Source organism: Pseudorca crassidens, chromosome 13 (genome assembly GCF_039906515.1).
Source record: "Pseudorca crassidens isolate mPseCra1 chromosome 13, mPseCra1.hap1, whole genome shotgun sequence".
Lineage (NCBI taxonomy): Eukaryota > Metazoa > Chordata > Mammalia > Artiodactyla > Delphinidae > Pseudorca > Pseudorca crassidens.
The window spans coordinates 28,105,174-28,128,144 of record NC_090308.1 but is presented as its reverse complement, the minus strand read 5'-3'; the positions used below and the strand labels follow the sequence as shown (position 1 = coordinate 28,128,144).

Sequence of the window (22,971 nt, the reverse complement as noted above, 5' to 3'; positions counted from 1 at the left end):
TGGACTTGCCTTCTGTGCCAGCGGCTAAGAGTGCCAGTGCCCATGTGGTTTCTCTAATTACGTGATTCCTCAGGCTGGCTGGGATTTCTTTGGTCTAGATCAATCCTTTTTATCAAAGGACCCAGTGATGATCTCTGGACATTCATTCCTTTAAGGTACCAAAGCTATCAATGCAGTGAGATCACATTACACTCTGGCCAGTCTGAACAGAGGTAAGAGGTCTACTGTACATACTGCACCTACTTCTGTGGCTGGGAGTTGCCCTGTTTTATAACTTCTCTAGAACTGAGACTCAGAAACACATTCTAAAAATTCAGGAACAGATTTGCAAATCACACACATGCTAAAACCACCTTCTGGAATTAAGGCAGCTTGCATTTCCAGTTTGACCTTTATCAATAGAACTCACGAATTAAAAGCAAATCCTAAGCCATCTGGACCTCTTTCCTAGCCCCAAGATTTTCATATGGTTTTGTTTCCCAATCCATTTGAGCCAAACGGGATAGATCAGCTTGCATTGTAGTCAGAACATTTTGCAGGAGCTGACAAAAAATTCTCATCATGAGGCAGACAAGAGGGTCCTCGTGATGTGGAAACAAGGTCAAGCAAACTTCCAAGTTAAACACATATTTCTCCTGTTTTGAACATCCTTTCTCACTAAGTTTAAGAAACACGGTTTTTAATTTTCTAAGTATCCTCTCCCTGCCAATGCTCAAAACTGAATGTCTCCGTTTCTTTGCTTATGTTTGTAAACTTCTCACTATTGGAGCAGCCCAGGTGGGAGAAAACATTAATCACAGAGTAAGAAATTAGAGAGTCAGGGAAGAAAGTCACCCCAGGCCTGAAGGCAGTCCCTCAACAATATTTATAGATCACCCACTACATGACACCCTATTTGCCATTTGCAGGGAGGCTGCTGCCGTCCCTGCTGGAAAAACACAGCACAAAGGTTCTCCTTGAACCCCCAAAGGACTTGGCTTGCGGGTGGGTGTTATTGTTTGCACTGGAGCAGGTGGTGGAATTTTATGTAAACTGGTCTCTGCTTTTCAAAGAATCAGAGTGATCTTTTTTTTTTTTTTGATGTGCACCATTTTTAAAGTCTTTATTGAATTTGTTACAATATTGCTTCTGTTTCTTTATGTTTCTGGTTGTTTTGGCCACAAGGCATGAGGGATCTTAGCTCCGCCACCAGGGATGGAACCTGCACCCCCTGCACTGGAAGGTGAAGTTTTTACCACTGGATCCCCAGGGAAGTCCCCTATTTTTCACTGTGTATCAGATGATAACCGTCAACAGTCCCACATTAAAGGTCAATAGTGGAAAAGTGTGAAGCCCCCAAACCGTCTTTCATTGTGGTGTTATGACTCTGCCATTCTCACTGCTTAGAAATTCCTTAATCAGTATTTTTCCCTCTTGGGAAATGTTACTTGCAAGTACTGGAGTACTTTCGAGCGGGGCAGCATTTATCATTGGAAACAAAGCTAAATACTCGCATGCATGTTTCTCTGCTGAGGTCACGGGTGCTGCCTTTCGTTTTTAAAGCAAAGAATGCATTGAAAGATGGACAGCCCAACAGATGTCAAATACAAAATGAGACAGGATAGATCTACATAGAGCAGGGTTTCTCAACCCAGAACTGTTGTCATTTGGGGTCAGACAATTCTTTGTTGAAAGGAATTCCGTGTGCATTGTAGTCTATTTAGCAGCATTGCTTTCTCTCCCCTAGATGCCAGTAGCACTCCCCCAACTGTAACAAACAGAAAGTCTCCTGACGTTGCCAAATAACCCCTGGGGGGCAAACACCCCTGGTTGACCACCACTGACTGATTTAGATGAAAAAAAAAAAAATTGGGAGTTTCCTTTGTTGTTTTATTTGGGTGTGGGAGGGGGGATGGTATGGTGATTAAGTCTGATAAAGGATCTGAAATGGATTTCTAGCAATCAAAGTAACATTCTAAAGTATACAAACAAAAGGATGGTGAGCTCTGTATAGAAAGCTAGGAGTTTTCTCTAGCCTCTGTTAACACATCGCAGTCTTGTTTGGCGAGCTCCTGAAGAAGCAATTGACTTACCTGAAAGAGTGAAATAAATTATACTTACTCTTTAGAAGATACAGTGTTTTCTAGACTAAATTATAAACTAAATAATAATAAAAACTAAATTCTAGACTAAACAGTCAAGCTGGTCCAATTTTTGCTTTTGATGTCCTAGAATATACTACTGATAGAAATGAGAAAAATTAAACCTAATTTCTTAGGTTTCTGCTAAGCCCACAAAGTTGATGGCTAGTCTGTGACTTTCTGAGTATCTATACTATGCATACAACTGTGTTTCGTTTTGTGTATTATAAATACAATAGATAAGATTCTGTAAGCAAATATTTCAGCAAATCTCTCTCCTTCCCTTTCCCCCCACCCCCAAAACACACATTCTGAGCTTTATTAATCTAGTTACGATTTTCTCCGTAACTATTCATTTTAACCTACAGTAGTAATTTTCTTTATTAAAAAACAATCAGCTTTCTTCCAACAATTTTTAGACAGAAACTGAGCTTGTGAAACAAGACACATCCCTTCCTCTCCCTCTGGAGCTATTCTTGAAGTGGAGTTTAAACCACTGACCTAGTGAAGAAAATTAAATTGTAAATTCTTAGTTATTATAGACAATATGAGGCATAATGATATAGGTAAGGTTCATAAGCATTGTAAGGTTATGAACTAACTACATGTGGCAAATTCTCAATTAGCCTCAGGAGAAAATTAGTAGTTTCCAAAGACAGGCATAGGTTAACATTATAAAGGAAGAACAATTCTCTTAAGGTCTTAAACAAGCAACAACACTGCAGTGAAAATTCTGTTTATTGTACAAAGCTCTTAGTCCGCGTATTTAATTAGAATTCCTCATTAAATATCAGTTCTCTGCTGTGAGAAGCCGCCCCTCAATTCAAAACCTTCCAAGAACTACGCTGAATTCCTATCCTGCCAATCCGCAACCCACCAACCTGTTATTCGGTAGCTCCTCCGGCCTCAACACAGCCCCATGTCTTCAAACAACCAGGCCACCACAGTGCTTTGCATGTTCCTGTTTAACAGGAAGTCCCACCTCCTGGTCTCCATCAAGTTAACTGCTTTGTTGTTTTGTTTTTTAATTTAGCTTCAAAATTTACCTTAAGTCTTTCCTAAGCATTTCTTTCTGCAAAGACCTCTGCCTAAGTTTAAGACTCCTTGGAATCTCTGCGTTGAGCTCAATCATTGCCTGGCCTTTGAATTCTCCTGGAGTTGTTTCAATGAGTAGGTTAATCACAGGGTTACACCTAAACGACAAATTCTTCAAAGACAAGTCCCTACTTTTCTCGTTCCCTCTATTCCCTACCTGTTGTCCATAGGACATACAATAGCTTTCCAATAACATGTGCTAAAATGGAATTGCATATATAGTTTAAAAGAAAACGAACTATTAAGAACCCAGGTATAAACAGTCTAGTCATGGAAATAACAGCTCAGTCAGCTGACAGAATGTGGTTAATTTCATGCCTCAACTTGACTAAGCCACAGGGTGCCCAGATATTTGGCCAAACGTTATGCTGGGGATTTCTGGGAGGATGTTTTGTGATAAGATTAACATTTAAATCAGTATATTGAGTAAAGCTGATTGCCCTCCAGAGTGTGGGTGGGCCTCATCCAATCAGGTGAAGGCCTGAATGGAACAAAAGTCATACCATTCTCCAAGTAAGAGAGAATTATCCTGTCTGACGGCTTTTAAACAGGGACATCAGCTCTGTAGATTTTCGACTTGCTAGCCTCCATAATGATGTGAGCCAATTCTTTCTAATCAATCAATCAATTTCCTATTGGTCTGTTTTTCTGAAGAACACTGAGTGACACACAGAGGAAACTAAAGAACTGTTAATAACTATTACAGGGCTCTATCTGAGCATGAAAGGTCTAACCCAGCTCCTGAGAAAGAAGCAACAGAAACAGAATGCGTGACTGGCCTCAGCTTCCTAGGTCAGGAGAGGCTGCCAGCATTACAGGAGGAAAATGACACACAGGTCTAGGGTCACCCATTTAGCCACAGAGACAGAGACAGACTCAGGTTTTGTGGTACTTGAAATTTAGACCATTGTGCCTGTTGGGGAGGAGGGAGGGAAGGATGCTTTTTAAGAAAAAGAACATGAAATTAGAAAATTTTCAGAAATATATAAATTCAGGTGAACATGTGAACATCTAATGGCCTTGGGAAGAGTCCATCTAAGTGATGGACCCTCAAGGTTACGCTTCATTCACTTCACAGTAAACCCACATCTGCACCGGAAAATTTAGCAGAATGATCCAGAATCATCCTCCATCTGAAGATTCTGGTTCAGGGCTTACCCAGCTTCAAAAGTGTTGAGGAAGAAAGAAAAACAGAAGGGAGGAAGAGGGCTGCTGTAAAATTTGACAACTAACTTTCGAAATTATTTCCAGATTTAAACAGGTGCCCTCCTAAAATAAAAACAAGTCACAAGTAAAAACGATACACGTAGTTTTACAAAGAAAAAGAATTCCCTCAGTAAATAAAATATGGTCAGTAGATACAAATGAAATGTCAGCTGCTTACAACCCTGGCACTGAGTCAATGTGCAAATGAATACTGAGGGTACTGAGGGTACACGGAGTGACAGCGTCTCAAATCTGAGACAAGGGCACTAAACCTGGCTCACTTCAGAGTTGCCCAAAGCCAGTAGAGCCATTCATGCTGGCTGCGTGTTGATAAAGGCAAGCTGCGGGGGGTGGGGGGGGGGTAAAGAATGCTAGTTTTTTTGTTTGTTTTTAATCCTTGCAAGGAAGAGAATGAGTTGGCTTTCTAGAAAGTCTTCAGGGCTAATAAATTTCATGTTTGTACAAATGAAAGACAGTTTTACACTGGGAGTTAATTTTGGTGAAAACTGACCATACCTCTTCAAGAAGCAGCGAGCTTCCACCCAAATCTCTTTCTAACTTAACACAGGTTACTTAACGGCGTGATGGGGAAATAGCTGTTTTGTTCTCTGCTACCGTCAGATAGATTATGTGATTATAGGCTCCATTTCTTCCTTTCAATCCTCAGAATCTTAATGTATGAATGAAAGATTCACGACTGCCAAAGCCAGTCATGGCTCTTGGCTTTATTCCTTACAAAGATGCGGTCCTCTGGGACAGATAGAAATGACAACCTGCCTAATTCCGCGGAATCTGGTTTCCCTGTCCTGGCTGCTGAGCCAGCATGGAACTGAAGACTACCGGGTCCTCGGCTCAGATGCTCTCAACCAGCACAATCACAGCTACCCAAAGAAGAGCAGGCAAGTCCTACCTTCTCCCCAGGGAAAGGCAATACCGTAGAGGAGTGATGTGTTTAGCTTTGTTATAAATCTCACTGGGATCAACCTGAACTATGGAAGGCTGGCCATGCTTCTGTATTTAGTAAGCATTACCAGGAGTACTTTCAACTTGTTCACTATCAGAGAGCCTAAGGAAAAGAACTAGTGTGCAGAGCTAGAGTCCCAGGAACAGGAAGGAAAGAGGGAAGATAGAAATGAAATTTATAGCAGTGATCACAAGGCCAATAGAAAAGGGTGCCGTATCTTCCATGAGAATCTCCCCTCACATCAGTGTCATTACAAATCACCTACTAAAATCAGTCCTTCCCCTGCCTCAGAATCATGTGCGTGGTGGACTTGTAAAGTGATGAACTTGCTCCATGCAGCCCCCAGATTTTGTATACGCACACAGGCAGATTTTATACACACACACATACGTATATATATATACACACATATATGCAAGCATACGCCATCGATTCTCATTATTCACGGAAGTTAGATTCTATGAAGTCATCACGAACACTGAATTAGCGAACACTGAAGCATTGCTCCTAAAGAGAAATACGGAGTATCCAGGGTTGGGTTCCTACAAGCCTCAGGTCACATTTTCATTAACCAATCAATATATAACCTTGTTTTATGTGTGCATCTATTTAAAGATGCCTGTAAACGGGCATCTTTATGTTGACTCATTAACACTGAACTCACAGCCAACAGCACTATAACTCATAACTGCACAAAGTTTATCTGATGCATGTATTTTCTCTGTAAGGCACATCAGCCTTCTTGCACTTTAAAACACTGAGGACTAAACACTTCAGCACTAAGTTTGGGGGCTGTTTTAAACAGTGAAATCACCAACAAAAAGCACAAAAACGTGAAAAACACAGCACTAAATACACCAAGCAAAAGACCCTTGTATGTAGCCTGGGAGCTGAAACTAGAAGGCAGGTTTAGGCTTGTTCACTCTCAATGTGCACGATGGGCAACTCAAATTCGTCACCATTCTGTCCATGTCCGTAAATGACAGTGAAAGCACTGGGAGTGTTGATTTGGGGGCTACAAATAAACTTTAGCGAGTGGGTGAGTTTGTAAATACAGAATCTGCAAATAACGAGGATTAAGTATATGTGTGTGTGTGTTTATAAAATTGGTGTCATTACTTTATAGTTAGATTATGATTCAAACAATATTTATAAATGCCTACTATTGGCTACACGTACACATATGCACACTACGGTAGATGCTTAAAGAGTGCAAAAAATATGGGTTTCCCTGGTGGTGCAGTGGTTGAGAGTCCGCCTGCCAATGCAGGGGACACGGGTTCGTGCCCCGGTCTGGGAAGATCCCACATGCTGCAGAGCGGCTAGGCCCGTGGGCCATGGCTGCTGAGCCTGCGCGTCCGGAGCCTGTGCTCTTCGGCGGGAGAGGCCACAACAGTGAGAGGCCCGCGAACCCAAAAAAGAGTGCAAAAATATAATTCACTATAGCTTCCCTCAAAGAATGCATAGATTGTTGGGAAGTCAGAGCATTTGTATATAAAATGATAACCAGTAAAGCCAGGAGAAAGCCAGTGTTTACTAGTGATGGAGACAGTACATGTTATATAAAAGTTATGCAGATTTTATTCCTGTTACAGATATTTCATGAATTATTTTCTACACAGACTTTGGAGGAAAAATAAAGAGTTTAGACCTGCACTGTCCAACTGTGGTAGACGCTAGCCACATGTGGCTATTTAAATTAAAATTTAATTAAATTAAAAATTCAGCCTCACTAGCCACATTTCAAGTGCTTAATAGTGACATGTGGCTAGTAGTTACTAAACTGGACAGTGTAGCTATAGAACACTTCCATCAATGCAGAAAGCGCCATTGGACAGTGCTGGTTTAGATTGTTATATGTGTGGAAAACAATGAGGAAAAATCACAAAAGGCAAAAAACTTCCCATCTGGAATTATTAAGGCTATAAATTACATAGAATATTTTAGGTTTTACTCTTATACAACTTGAAAAGGAGAGTTTTAAACTTGTCATGTTTTATACACTGGCAATATTGTATGGGAACAGCCCCGAAACACTATGAACTTTCCACAAGGTCTTCAGGTAACAATGACATATCTATGATAAATACATAGCAATCTCCTGACACTGTGTGCTCAATGAGTCAAAAATAAACATATTCTATTTTTCTATTTTCTATTTCTCCATCATTTGTGCTAGTAAATTCTCTCAGAGAGGCACTAAAAGTTCACATGTACTGATAAGCCCTGGAGAATGAAGCAGAAGACAGAAGTTTGATCACAATTCTATCACTTATTATGTCAACTTTAAAATACAAGGATCAAGAACTTGGGTTAGAGCTGTGCTTTCGTTCACTTCTATGGAGCTACCCAGAAACTTCCAAATGTCTTCCCACCCACTCTGGGTCTCCAGGAACCCTGGTAGCTTCTCCAACTTAGAATCCCTCTGCCACCAGCTCTATGGATGGCAGCCACTTTGTGAGGGCAGGGGGGCAGTTCCCCAGAAGGTCTGCAGTGCCCAGGATTTAACCAGAACAGATCTGCTCGATTTTCAGAACCCCAATAGAAAAGAGTATTCCATAGTATGCCAATTCCCACCCCACCTGTTCAATTCCAAACTCTCTTCTCATTCCCACCCCAGCTTAGGATGCATTTCTACTGTCTGAGGAGACAGGGGAAAAGAAACAACTCTGGAAAGTCAACACAACAGTCTACTTCAGATATCTTTCTATATCTTGCACTTGGACCTGTAGCATTTAAGTTTAGAAGATTAAGAACTTGCTGTCTTTTTCTCAAGTACAGTCCTGACAAATTCCCCAAGTCTCCCAGCCCAGCTGGGGTATGGTCGAAAGAAGAAGCAAAGAATATCCAGGTTGATTCTCAAGTTTATTATCCCACCACAGACACCAACCTATTCAAAACAGTCAGATCAGTGATCAGTCTTACTTGAACCAGTATATCAGGTCATTCCAATACCTGAGCAATTTCCTACCCCATTATCATCAGTAGCTATAAAAGGGATCATGGCTGACACTATAAAAGACATAAAGGAACTAACTTGGAACCAGGAATGCATATTTGATCAGATCAACATGACAAACGTACTTGTGACCAAGTGGTTTGACGTTGGATACTTCTTTTTATACTATACTTTTAAAAAAATTACTTAGTTTAGTCCTGAACTTCCAAGTTTACATTCAGAGATTGCTTAAGAAAGAAAGTAGGGAAACGGAGATTGTATTCCCTGAAACTTGTGAGAAATGCTCCTGTCTCCCACCCCCTGCTTTAAAAAATAATCTTACACACCAAGGAGTTCATTTTTTTCATAAGTTCCATGATGCAAGAGATGTTGCCAACCTCTGACAGGTTTAATTTTTACCAAGAAATAGCATAGATTACATGTGTGATTAAATTAAAGCATGTTAAGTTAGGGACTCAGGGGAACCTGCCTCAACTAGCACCAGGAATTCAACATACTGTCCTAGAAACAAATGTCCTTCAAAAGAAAGGACACATAAAAAAAATTTAGGGAATTCCCTGGAGGTCCAGTGGTTAGGACTCAGCTATCTCACAGCTGGGGCTCCGGGTTCTATCCCTGGTTGGGGAACTAAAATCCCATAAATTACGGTGCAGCCAAAAAAAAAAAAATTTTTTTAAACAAAAGTCTTTACTGTAAACTTTTCTGAATATGCAAATTTTTGTTATGAAAAATGCTTTTTAGCACAACTAGCAATTTTCCAGTAAGTGAACACAGTTGCACAGCTGCCTGCCCTCACCTAGAACATGAAGGGTGATTTTCATTAAAAAATATAAGATAGCAGATTGAGTAGGCCATTTAAAATATGATGATGCAATGGTTTTATTGGTTTCTGGTAAGAAATTCCGAGGATGAATTCCATCTCCAGGTATGATATTTTGCAGGAAACAATGGATTTCACTTTAATCAGCAGTTCTGGTGATGAGACATTTTGATTCCTGATATCACTCAATTGTGAATTACAGATGGGCTGAGGTCACATTGGATGACAGTACCGTCAAAGGAGGAAAAGATGCTGTCTTACCAAAGTATGATTGTGTGTGTGCATGTGTGTATGCATGTGTACACTCATGCACACAGCAGTTGGCCTACAAGGACGTTTTCATCTGCTTCTTTTTCTCTTAGCCTCTGACTACACAGCATTGGGTTTACAATTTTCCAGGGACATTCAGCCTCTGAGTCCGTGGGGACCGTCGTGTGAGGAAGCAACGTGCTTGGGGCTCCTCTTCCACAGACTCCTGGGAACAGATATCGTCTCTATGCCTGTGTCACTGGAATCTATTATACCTGGCTTCCTTTAGAATAGGATCTTACTGTTTACTATGGATGATTTCCTTTAAAAGAATGTGTAAGGGCTTCCCTGGTGGAGCAGTGGTTGAGAGTCCGCCTGCCCATGCAGGGGACGCGTGTTCGAGCCCTGGTCTGGGAGGATTCCACATGCCGCGGAGCAACTAGGCCCGTGAGCCACGGCTTCTGAGCCTGCGCGTCTGGAGCCTGTGCTCCGCAACAAGAGAGGCCGCGACAGCGAGAGGCCCGCGCACCGCAATGAAGAGTGGCCCCCCGCTTGCCGCAACTAGAGAAAGCCCTTGCACAGAAACGAAGACCCAACACAGCCAAAATAAATAAATTAATTAATAAACTCCTACCCCCAACATCTTAAAAAAAAAAAAAAAAGAATGTGTAAAACATTACAGCAACAAAGCAGACATGATAGAGGACAATTATATCACTTATACAAGTCTCATATTTACCTAGTGTACATACCTAGTGTATTTAACACATGGAACATAGCATTTTTCACTCTCCTCCTTTTTGGAGATAAAACTACCTTTAGTACAAATATGAAATGAAATAAATAATAATAATAGAAAGTAAATGCAGTTAACATTTTCTCTTATTGAATTTTATATATCATGCCAATAAAATTAATAAGCGATTTTAACAAAGCTGAAACATCCACAAAAGTTAAAATTTAGTTGACTTCTAAATCATATCATTAATGTAATGCTTTCTTTCCTTCATTTTCTTCTTTTAGTTTTAAAATAACCAACAATTTTTAAAAGAATAAAATTCAATTTTAAAGACATTAGGCAAATTCAGAAAACTCTATCCTGCAGGAATTAAATTTGTACTAATCAAGCAAAAATATTACACCCTGTAGCTGGTGTTGCTTCACTGTTTCTAATTTAAACACAAATGAAAACAAAATGAGAAAGAGGAATTGAAATAACTCACTCTGTTCTTTCCTCTTTATAATCTCTATACTATCATTGTTTATATCAAATCTACTGCTTAAATGCAGGAGTATGTAGCGTGCTAGGAACTGGGGGCTTGAACTTTGTTGGAAGCCTGCTAAAACAACTCCAAACTGTTATGAACTTACCCTAGAAACAAGCATTTGTAGCTAAATTCACATGTGTTAGAGCCAACAAGATAGCTGGGAACTCTCCACACTGACTTCTTGGTAGAATACAATGTCTATTAAAGGACAAGTGACAATACATGCAAATTTGGAGCTAATATGTATATATTATTAAAACTTAGTAGTAACTATAAAAATTGGAACTTAAACCAAAAACGGATTCTTTCGAGATTCATCACTGACATCGTTTAGAATTACTAGCACGTGGTGGTGATACAAAGCAGACTAACCTGTAGTCACTTCTCTATAGACAGTGCACTTCCGTACTGCTACACAGAGGGCTGGCTATTCCTAGAGCCCCATCCTCAGGACACCACCGACGTCTAATAAAGGATCTAAAATAGCATGTAACTGCAGAAACTCAATTTGCATACACATATCAGAATAAATTCCCAATGTTCGATCCAGTCCTTCCCTGGATTTTTGATAGTTTCACTTAATGTTATAACATACAGGGGATCATGGCTGACACTTATTTCACTTCAAGAGGTTTGGTCTTAACTTGAAATGTAATTCGTTTTCTATAATAACTTTTGGTACTCCTTTCATTCCAGAATTTTTCTGAACGCTTTTGGAACCTATTTATATTTTCATCATGGCCCATGTTAGGGGCTTATAAGCACTGTCGCTTTAATACTTGCTATTTTCTACCTCTATCTATTGCTCTCTTTAAAGCTGTTCTTTCAAGCTTTAAGGGCCGTCTCCTGAGCTCTGGATTCCAAGATTTGGTTATATAACTTTGGTTACATTTCCAGTATATATTCAGAGAACATCAAATGAAACCATGTTGGTTGTTCTATCATCTTCAGATAATTTTTCACCCTCCCACCTCACGTTGCTAATTAAACATAAAACTGATTTGAGAAAGGAGAAAAGTAAACCCTCCAGCTATAACCGAAGCTTGATTTGCAATAAGAAGCCAGTACATTCAATAGTTTAGAGACCGTGACAATGTACCAGGATCCTAGAATCAAGAGGCTGCCTTCGATTTATATTTGAAACCTGGAACGCTTGAATGGCATTTGTACCCTCCATTGAGAACACAGACACACCTGTGCTTCCAATTTCTGTTCACCCGCTAACTAATAAACACCCCCATTTTGACTCACAATGACTTTCGCAACAAACTACTTTAATGTAATGTTTTAACCTATTAAATTCCGGCTGTAACATAAATGTGTTCATCCCAATCTGCCTATAGCTGGATATAAACAGGGAAGTGCTGGAGCTGGCTTCTACCAGCTTGCAAGAGCTGAAAGTTAGGGGGCATCTCTTCCCAATTTATGTTCAACGATGTCACACTGGTGGTTTGAAATTGGCCCTGGAGGAAACATTTACACAGAAAATGGCAAATGCCACAAATCCAGGCGTCAGGGTTCCCCCCACCAATAGAGCTGGTTTTTAAATGTTTACCAGCACACTCCTAGGTATATATACATCTGTTATTACTTAACACAGGGAACTTCATCCCCATTGCTTCCTAGTCTGGCCTGGTGAAAACCACAAGAATGCACATACATGAATGACTAAAAAGGAACAAGAGTTCACTTCAAGGGGGACCTATTCCCCCTCAATAAAGTGTGCAGAAGAAAAAAGGATACCAAAGCTTGCCAGCATAAACGATACTGCTTTAAATATCTAATATAAGAAAGCAAATGTCCTCTGATCCATGAGTCTGTATCAGTCAGGGTCTTAGCACTGGCATACTTAAAGGCTTAACTGAGAACAATGTAATGAAAAAACTATTTGCAGAGGGGTGGGCAGAGTTGAAGGAAGTAACAAGGAATGGTAAAGCACCCAGGGACTAGCAACTGAAGAGATGGGAGCCGTTACTAGGTCTGAAGGAAAAATGGGAGGAAATGCTCTTCCTGGAGCCAATCAACAGGAGCTCTAGCTACAGGCAGAGAAGCTTCCAGAACTATAACAAGGCATGCAGAGGCAGGGTGGATAAATACCCAGACCTCTCTCTCAGCTTCCCTCCCTCCCTGCTAGTGCCTCCCATTGGCCAGACCAACCAGAAAGCAGAGGGCAAGAGCTTAGGGGATATAGTTCATTGAGGTCAGCTCCCAAGGAACAATGTAGGGCAGAGGACGGAGCTGGGGAACAGAGGCATAGGTGAATAACCCACCCAGCTTCTCGGCTCTCCTTTCCCTCGTTCTGCATTCCTTCTGCTACCTCCACGCAGCCCCAAGAACAAGTAGGGAACTGAATCACTTAGCTCTGCAGTCACATGTTTTGAAAAAAATTAAAAGATTGGTTTTTAATCCTATGAAAAGAAGGGCTTTGAGAGAGAAAGAAGGGATTTGGAGGAGGTTAGCCTGCTGCAGCTATAATTTCCAACAGAATTCAAATTGTAAAGCATTTTTCATATTTTACTTAGAAGAGCCTTAAAAGTGCAGAATAAAAGGATTGTGTAAATGTACTCCAGCATCAACTTTAACAGTGAAATGAAGCTAAGACATACCCTGCTTTTGACACAGAACAGCAGTGTCACTCCAGCAATTCTGCAGAGCCTGACGAATGGACAATTAAGCCAGACGACTGAATCGCTCAGCGTGAACGAGTTCAGGATAGTTTCTTGAGTTCAGCACTCCACAGCACTTATTGAACAGACACTCCAGCTTTCACCTTCTCCCTACAGGCCTGGGTATAAAGAAAAGGCACTTTAAAGTCAGAAAACTTCTTACAATGTCCTAGCCCTAATAACACTCAGTAAAATTCTAACAACAACCGATGGCGGCCCAAAGAATCTCTACATAGTAAGCAACACTTCCACTCATGCCTTTGGTCAGGGTATTTGTTAGGACCAATGTAACAAAATACTACACACTGTATGAGTTTAACAGGAATTTTTTTCCTGACAGTTCTGAAGGCTAGAAGTCTAAAATTAAGGTGTCAGCGGAGTTGGTCTCTTCTGAGGCCTCTTTCCGTGGCTTGTAAAAGGCTCTTCTCCCTGTGTCTTCACAAGGTCTTCCCTTTGTACCTGTCTGTGTCTTAATCCCCCTCTTATAAAGACACCAGTCATACTGGATTAGGGCCCACCCTAATGAACGAATTTTAACTTAACTACCTCTTTAAAGACCCTATCTCCAATACAGTCACATTCTGAGAGGGTCAGGACTTCAACATATGAATTTGGGAGGGGCAGGGACACAATTCAGCTCATAACAGTGAATATTTATTTCTTTTCCCCGGTATCACCCACGCCATAGTTTCCTCAAGGAAGGACATTTTGCTCTAGTCTTCTTTTACTCAAAATGCACTCAAAATGCATCATTTCTCAGTTCCTTTCTTTCAGTCCATACTTTGTACTTTCAAGTGGCCCTTCACAGAAGTTGTTTGCCAACCCCTGCCTTACAGAATCTAGGTCATCTTGCACCTTCCACTTTCCAACACTGACTATGCTTTTGGCCACAGAAACTGTTCTTCACACAAGCTGGGCACATTTGCAACCCTAGGGCCTTTGAACTTGCTGTTTCCTCTGCTTGGAATGCTCTGGCTCAGCTCTTCATTGACTGGCTTCTTTTTCTTTAGGACTCAGCAAAAATGTCATTTCTTCCAAGAGACTTTCCCTGAAGATGCTATAAAGTAACTGCCCAGACCACCTTCCATGTTCTATTTGAAACTAAATAATTAACCTCCATTTATACCAAGGCATTAAAGAAAGTTTTAAGTTGTTGAAAAAGAATATATTGTCTCTTGGGACTTCCCTGGTGGTATAGTGGTTAAGAATCCACCTGCCAATGCAGGGAACACGGGTTTGATCCCTGATGTGGGAAGATCCCACGTGCCATGGATCAACTAAGCCCGTGCACCACAACTACTGAGTCTGCGCTCTAGAGCCTGTGAGTCACAACTACTGAGCCCACGTGCCACAACTACTGAAGCCCATGTGCCTAGAGCCCGTGCTCCACAACAAGAGAAGCCACTGCAATGAGAAGCCCGCGTGCTGCAACGCGCGCTGCAACGAAGAGTAGCCCCCACTCGCCACAACTAGAGAAAGCCTGCGCACATCAACAAAGACCCAGTACAGCCAAAATAAATTAATTAATTTAAAAAAAAGACATAATGGAAAACTACCAAAGAATCAGCCAATAAAATTTTAAAAAAAGAATATATTGCCTCTAATTTTGAAGCAAAAAACTTAAGCAAAATTAGAGTCACTACATTTTAATAGTTTATTTTCTAAAAGTGATATGTGTCTATTGAGGTGATTTTGGAAACTATAGAAGAGTATAAAGAAGTACATAAAAAGCACTCCAAAACACTATCACCTTCAGCTTATTACTTTTAATATTTGATGTATATATCCTTCTTAGATTTTTCTATATAGCTTTGTTATTTAAACTGAAGCAACAAAACTAGTCCAAGATTAGATTGGTCTAACTCTAAAATATGCCTGTTTGTTTTGTGCTATAATACATATTAGAGAATATCAATTTATTAATTCCTGAATTAAGATACTATTTGTATTGTAAGTAAGGGATCATGGCTGCATACATATGTAGTACCTAATCTTAATTCTGTATTATGAAATGTAAATGTTAATGCTTCTACTACATGCTTGGGGAAGTAAAGGAAAAGAAAGGTGGAAGGGAGGGGAAAAAAGAATAAAGAGAGAAGAGGGAGGGAGGAGTTATCTTTCCTGAGTTTAATTATATCTTTACAGAAAATTGCACACCCATCTCATTTTCTGTGTATTCTCTTTAAAGTTTCATAGAAATTAGCCTTTGAGCAAACACTTTGGAAACAATCACACACAAATTGCAAAGTGTCCTTGAGCTGGCCTTTTCATAGACCTTCAGTTTTGTTTCTCACCAGCACCAGCTGTGTCACCATTCCCTTCTGCTTGGTGTGGCAAGTGTCAAACACACCTGAAAATTATTTAACAGTCCTTCCATTGGGAGGTGTGGTCCACAGCTTGTGACTGTTTCAACCAACAGAGTATGACAGAAGGGGTGGTATACGATTTCTGAGGCAAGGCCAGAAAAGGCCATGAAGCTCCTAGCTGACAACCAGCCTCAACAGCCAGCCATGTGAGTGAGACATCTTAGACATCCACCGCCCCACAGCTAGCTATTATGGGTTGAACTGTGTCCCCCCAAAAGGAATGTCAAGTCCTAACCTTTAGAACTTGTGAATGTGACCTTATTTGGAAAGACGGTCTTTGCAGACATAGCCAAGTTCAAACGAAGTCATACTGGACTAGAGTGGTCCCTAACCTAATGACTGGTGTCTTTACTAGAAGAGGTAAATTTGGACACAGTGACACACACAAGGGGAAGATGATCCTGTGAAGAGACAGGGAGAAGCCCACGTGACAATGATGGCAGAGACTGAGTAGATCCCTCTATAAGGCAAAGATTGCTGGCAACCACCAGAAGCTAGGAAGAAGTAAGGAATGATCCAGCCCTAGAGTCTTGCATGGCCCTGCTGATACCTTGATTTTGGACCTCTAGCCTCCACATCTGTGAGAAATACATCTCTGTTGTTTTAAAGCACCCAGTTTGTGATACTTTGTTACAGCAGCCCTAGAAAACTAATGCACTAGCCCTCAGATGACTGCAGCCCAGCCCACACATGAGACTCCAAGTGAGAAATGCCCAACCATGACTCTCCCTATTTCCTGACCCTCCCAGTTGTGAGCAAAATGAGATGGTTGTTTTAAGACTTTAAGTTTGGAGGTAATTTGTTACATAGCAATGATAACTGGAACGCTTGGATCACTCCCATTCACACTTCAAGTTTCAATTCAGCCATCACATCTAGGAAGCCTTCTCTGACCTCCTCATACCTGCCTTGCACGCCCTCCTCCGAAATCCCACAGCACCTCGATTTACCCCACTTTTCACTCTGCATTGTCCATGAAACCCATATGTCAGCTGTCCCCCAAAGCCAGCCTTTCCTTTTGCCACACCCCCAGCAACTCTTCACATTCACCCAAAACATGAACTCACCCTCTTCACCTCAAAGTTTTACTAAACGTTTTGTAGAGGAGATAGAAGAGAAAAATTATAAAGTGCACACACACGGCAGATAACTGAAATACTCACCATTAGACATTTTTTTGTTTGTTTGTTTAGCCTTAAGTCTTCCAGGAGTTCTTTACTGCAGAAGTTCTCAGAACCCTTCAGATGTCAATGATGCTCCGTAAGGAAAAGAAAGTATTGAGGGCTGGTTTCCCAAACTTATTAAGTCACTGAACTCTTTTCATGGAGTAGCTCAAAAGGCATGGCATGTTCCTAAACGTGATTCAACTATAAATACTCATGGTTATTATAAATTCCTTCCAAGTAATATGTTATTCTTTCTTCAAAGTTATGGACTCTGAAAATGGAGCAGGACCCTGGGCATCTTCCTGTGGCTTCTTTATCATCGTTAAGAAGTCTCAGAACGAGTTTCTGGAAAGACCTTTGAAGATTCTTATCACTCTGACTCATGTTTAATGTGCTTCATATCACGAGTATTACAGAACAGCTAAAAAACTCCCACTTCTCCGGTGCCCAAAGAGAGAGTCATTTGGGGCACACCAAGTACTCAATTTTCCTGCTTTTTTTTTTTTTGAGGCATAATACTAGTAGACTATCAAAAAGTTTATGGCTTCTACATACAGGGCACAGAGAAGGTCGAATCGAGCCAGAAGGAAGTGTTGACGGTACAGCAAACATCTTTAAGTACAGTTCTCTGACCTCCCAAATGACCTTAAGTGTCTGCTAAAAAGTTTTGTTTGCAAATGTCTGTCGAGGACAAAGCAAGTGACATCATTTTGATCCCGGCACCAGTGGTGGCTGTGTCGAGGGCAGAGGAAAGCTCCCCCCATCGACCTCTTCTGTTTCCTGTTTCTCAGTGTTTGGGCTCCGCGTGTGCTCATTTGTCTCATGATCCTCCTCTGTACAGTTTTCCTTAATCGTAAGAGCTTGCAATGCAAGAACTGGGCATATTTGACCTCTTATAGGGTGAAGAGAAAACCAACCTTTTAATAAATGAAATTTTGCGACGATGATAAAGACTTCGGCGTCCAGTCAGCAGAGGCCGGCGTAGTCAGGAGACGCAGCGCGCGTCGCCGGGGGCGGGGCGGCCGCCGCGAAGCCCAGAGTGGGCGGGGCCCAGAGTGGGCGGGGCAGCGCCCTCCTGCCGGTTAGCTCGGGCGGGAGCGCGCCACTGGATTGCGGGGTCCCGTGGCACAGCGGACGTTGGCCTTCGTGGCCTTAACGCAAAGTCATGATTTAACATTTTTGCTGAACTTGTAAAAGAGACACTTGGATGATGGATTAATAAGAACATTGAAATTCCGTGAAAAGTTTCAAATTGGCGAATCTTGAACGTTCATCCCGGTCCAGCAGCTCTGCTGGTCACGTAAGTACAGAGGAATGAAGACTCCATTCGGGAAGACAGCTGGCCAGCGGTCCAGAGCTGATGCAGGCCATGCTGGTGTATCTGCAAGCAAGATGAAGAAAAGGACGTCCCACAAAAAACATTGGAGCAGTGTAGGGCCCAGCACACCTGTTTCCCAGCCCCCGCGGAGCATCCTAGGCCGCAGGATTCGGCATGAGTGGAAAGAGGGGAACAAGCCTGTCACCCAGTGGAAAGGAACCGTTCTGGACCAGGTGCCTGTAAATCCTTCTTTGTATCTTATAAAATACGATGGATTTGACTGTGTTTATGGGCTAGAACTTAATAAAGATGAAAGAATTTGTGCACTTGAAATCCTCCCTGATAGAGCTGCAACATCCCAAATCAATGATGCACACCTAGCCGACACAATGATCGGCAAAACAGTGAAGCACATGTTTGAGACCCAGGATGGCTCTAAAGAGGAGTGGAGGGGAATGGTCCTAGCACGCGCCCCCATCACGAACACATGGTTTTACATCACCTATGAGAACAATCCTGTCTTGTACATGCACCAGCTCTTAGATGATTATAAAGAAGGTGACCTTCACATTATTCCTGATTCAATTGATTCATCTCCAGCAGAAAGGAAACCAGGAGAAGTCCTAGAGAGCCTGGTAGGCAAACAAGTGGAATATGCCAGAAAAGATGGCTCTAAAAGGACTGGCATGGTCATCCGTCAAGTGGAGACCAAACCGTCGTCTGTCTATTTCATCAAATTTGATGATGATTTCCATATTTACGTCTATGATTTGGTGAACACATTCTAGATGTCATCACGAACTTGGCCAAATTTATGGAAATATATTAAATATGCAGTTTGTAGATGTAAAGAGTTGATTGCTTTCCATTTTAATGAGAGCTTAAATGTCCCTACGAACCCACAGTTTGCCAGCAGAACTGGTTTTGTTCTGAAGAGTATAGGTATATGTGAACACAAAACATTTTGTGTAAGGAACTCCTTCCTCTTAAAAGGAGTCTGTCTGTTTGGAGGGGAGTTACAGGCAAGTTTGGCAAAAAAAAAAGTTAAGCTAGTATCAGAGTCATTTAAAACTGTAATAGATTTTATCAATTTTCCCCTTCACTCTTAACATTCGCTTATTCTGCTGCCACAATGCAAGCATAGTTTGATATTTTTGTTTATGCCTTTCTGGATATATATATATATAAACACATACACCTATCTGTATCTGTGTGTATACATGTATTATATATATGCACACACAGATCTGTATGCACACACACACACACACACACACACACACACACACACACACACTTCATTGGCAGTCCTTTATTTGTGGATTGGGACAGGGGTTAAATAATTTTCTCCAGTTCAGCATGAGTGCTGACCCAAGTCAATCATATTTGGTACATTACTGCTGTTTGTCGAAAATTAAATTTGGGCACAGAAAGCACATCGGGACATTCAGCTTGTTTTGAAAGTCAGAAGTGCAAAGCACCTTTTCAGCCAGAAAGTCCAAACAAGAATCATTCATGAACTGTTAATGACCCATGTTAGAATTTTACCAAACAGTTAGAAATCTGGGCAAAAAGTTGACTTTGATTCTAAGCTTTGTAAAATTTTTGTTTACAATTTTTATCATAAATACTTTTTTTTTTTTGTCAAAGCCCAGGTACTTGGTCCACATAGTGTAATGCAGGTGTGTTTTGGGCAGTACTTTTGGTCCATTATTTGTACACACCAGTAATTTGGATTTTAGTACACGATTTAAAAGGCAACAGTATACCAGTGGTTTGTGTGTATGTAGTAAGTTCCTGGGAGAACATAAATTTTAGAAATGTAAGTTTAAGAATGGCTTTGTTGCTTTCTAACAAGTCCTCTGGGACATTTTTATTCCGATTTTACTGATAGTATGATTATGGTCAGAAGGCTTTTTCTCCCTGGCTTTTCCCCACAAAGAATGTCTGGACAAATAACAGCTGAAATCCCCTGACACCTTTTGTGGTGCTGCATCTTCTTGCGGTCAGTGTGCTGTTGACGTGGATTCGTTCCACTGAGTGGACCCTGCCACGTCAGGGTCAGTCACCTGCGTTGGCCTGTGAATGTGATTGATAGCAGCCCCCAGCCACAGACTCCTTTTGTGGTTTATCCCTGCAAGGTTGTTTTAACCAAAAAGAACTGCAAAAGTGGTTGGTGTAGCAGCGAAATGGCCAGCTGTCACTTTGTTTTGGATGAGCCCCTGCGTTTTGAAAGCTGGGAGAAAGGCGGTACGTGGAACCAGTCTCTTGTGGAGACTGGAAATCTGACCTGAAATTTGGGGGGAAGGTTAAATGCCTACGCTGTCAATCAAACACCAGAGGTCCCCACAACCTCCATCGTGCCCGTACTTAACACGTTAGAGATTCTGTAGTTACGAGGCCTGGCTGTGAGTGGTTTGTGTGATGCCCATTTCCACCTTCAGGAAGGCTGTGCCTTGAGCTGTTGGCTGGTAACCCCTCACACCCCATAAATACAGCCCTCCGTTTTCTGCAGTGTGCCCAGAGCCTCCGGAGGTTCAGCCAGGGCTGAGCTTCTCCAGGAAGGGAGTACCCAGGTCTGAGACGCTCCTCCCCGGCTTGAACAAGGTCATGCTGCATATCTGTCACCTGTTTTCCTGGTTGCTCTTGTAAGAGTCCCTGCATGTGAATCTCAAGGCTGAGCCTGGCTCCCCAAGCCCAAGCAGACACGTGTGTGTCCTGCGTGCACTAGGAAAACACCGTACAGTGACTTCGGGATGAAAAATAAAGTTCTCTGGAAGTATCCAGAAGGTTGGGTCAGTTGGAACATTTCTAGCATCACTTAATGACTTGCACTGTGGTTTTTCTGCAAGTACCTTTGGCAACTTGAATACCACATGACCTGCCAGTCTCTAGACAAATGTGCCATGTGATCATTATCATCATTATTTTAACCTTTGTTCCATTTATTGCCTTTAGGGTAAAGGAAGGGGAAGGGGGGTCATTGTTTTTCCATTTTATCCCATCCTTTATTCTTTCAGTGGATTAAACCACACTTCCTGACACGGTGACTAACTCTGCTTCCCATCTGAGTATTTGAGGCTTCGTTTAGGCTCGTGTTTCAGATCTCTGTGCATGGCTTGCCTTTTCCTGGTATCTGAATGTTGGTTCCTTGTTCTAGGAATCCAACGTGAATTTCCAACGTTATCATCGTGGGACTTAACGTGACATGAATCTGTATAAAATGTATTGGCCTTTCTCACTGACCTGCTATAGTATTATTGTGTCATGTGTATGCATGCCTCTGTGTGATGTCTGGTGCCCAAAAATCTTCAAAGGAAAACCTTAAAAGCAGACCATCCTTTTTTGCGTGTTATTCTAGTAGAATGTTCAATGTAACTAACTAAAGTTGCATGTTAAAGATACTTAGGTTTTTTCGTGTTTTTGTTTTTCTTTGTTTTCAGTTTTCTGTATATTTGCCTACTGTGCTTTTCTGGTGGTTGTAGGATAAAAATGCAATGATGAAGCAAGTACAGTGCCAACAGAAGGTGGTTTCCCAGTTGTATATATCATGCAATATTTGAAGGGACTGCAAATTCTGAAAACAATCACAGTTGCTTCTAAACCAGATTTCATTTCTATTACTGTTTTACATGCCAAACCCCAAAGAGCCTTGAGCTTGGATCTCTGAATGCCGTGGACCCATTAGAAGACTGTTTTGATTGTCACAAATTGTAGCACCTGAAAACATTCTTAAGCTGCTTGTCTTTTAAAAAAAAAAATTAAAGTTCTCCAAAGACAGGAACAATTATTATAACAGAAAATTATTGTGGCCAATATGCCTGTGGTGTTTTGGAAATACTGCATTTTTTGTGTTTTCCATCATGAGTGCAGTTTGAACGAATGTGTATGGGTCAAGAGGTCTTTGTGTTTGCATTTTAAAATTAGGCAAAATAACCTCACCTTTCAAGCTTGAATTTGTTTTTTTTTTTTTTTTTTGGTTTTTTTCTTTAACATCTTTATTGGAGTATAATTGCTTTACAATGGTGTGTTAGTTTCTGCTTTATAACAAAGTGAATCAGTTATACATATACATATGTCTTCATATCTCTTCCCTCTTGTGTCTCCCTCCCTCCCACCCTCCCTATCACTCCCCTCTAGGTGGTCACAAAGCACCGAGCTGATCTCCCGGTGCTATGCGGCTGCTTCCCACTAGCTATCTATTTTACATTTGGTAGCATATATATGTCCATGCCACTCTCTCACTTTGTCCCAGTTTACCCTTCCCCCTCCCCGTATCCTCAAGTCCATTCTCTAGTAGGTCTGTGTCTTTATTCCCATCTTGCCCCTAGGTTCTTCATGACCATTTTTTTTCTTTTTTTTAGATTCCATATATATGTGTTAGCATATGGTATTTGCTTTTCTCTTTTCGGCTTACTTCACTCTGTATGACAGACTCTAGGTCCATCCACCTCACTACAAATAACTCAATGTTGTTTCTTTTTGTGGCTGAGTAATATTCCATTGTATATATGTGCCACATCTTCTTTATCCATTCATCTGTTGATGGACACTTAGGTTGCTTCCATGTCCTGGCTATTGTAAATAGAGCTGCAATGACCATTTTGGTACATGACTCTTTTTGAATTATGGTTTTCTCTGGGTATATGCCCAGTAGTGGGATTGCTGGGTCATATGGTAGTTCTATTTTTAGTTTTTTAAGGAACCTCCATACTGTTCTCCATAGTGGCCGTATCAATTTACATTCCCACCAACAGTGCAAGAGAGTTCCCTT

General features: G+C 41.2%; 1 long non-coding RNA gene and 1 pseudogene across 1 annotated transcript in view; one reads left to right on the top strand and one right to left on the bottom strand.

Annotated features, from left to right (window-relative positions):
* LOC137204965 (uncharacterized) overlaps positions 1–22,971 on the bottom strand; it is a 126,099-nt gene that overhangs the window by 81,134 nt on the left and 21,994 nt on the right. The window contains exon 2 of the long non-coding RNA XR_010933930.1: positions 13,288–13,466. This is a non-coding gene — a long non-coding RNA (uncharacterized lncRNA). The remainder of the gene's footprint in view (positions 1–13,287; positions 13,467–22,971) is intronic.
* Positions 18,140–19,228, top strand: LOC137204964 (spindlin-1 pseudogene; annotated as a pseudogene).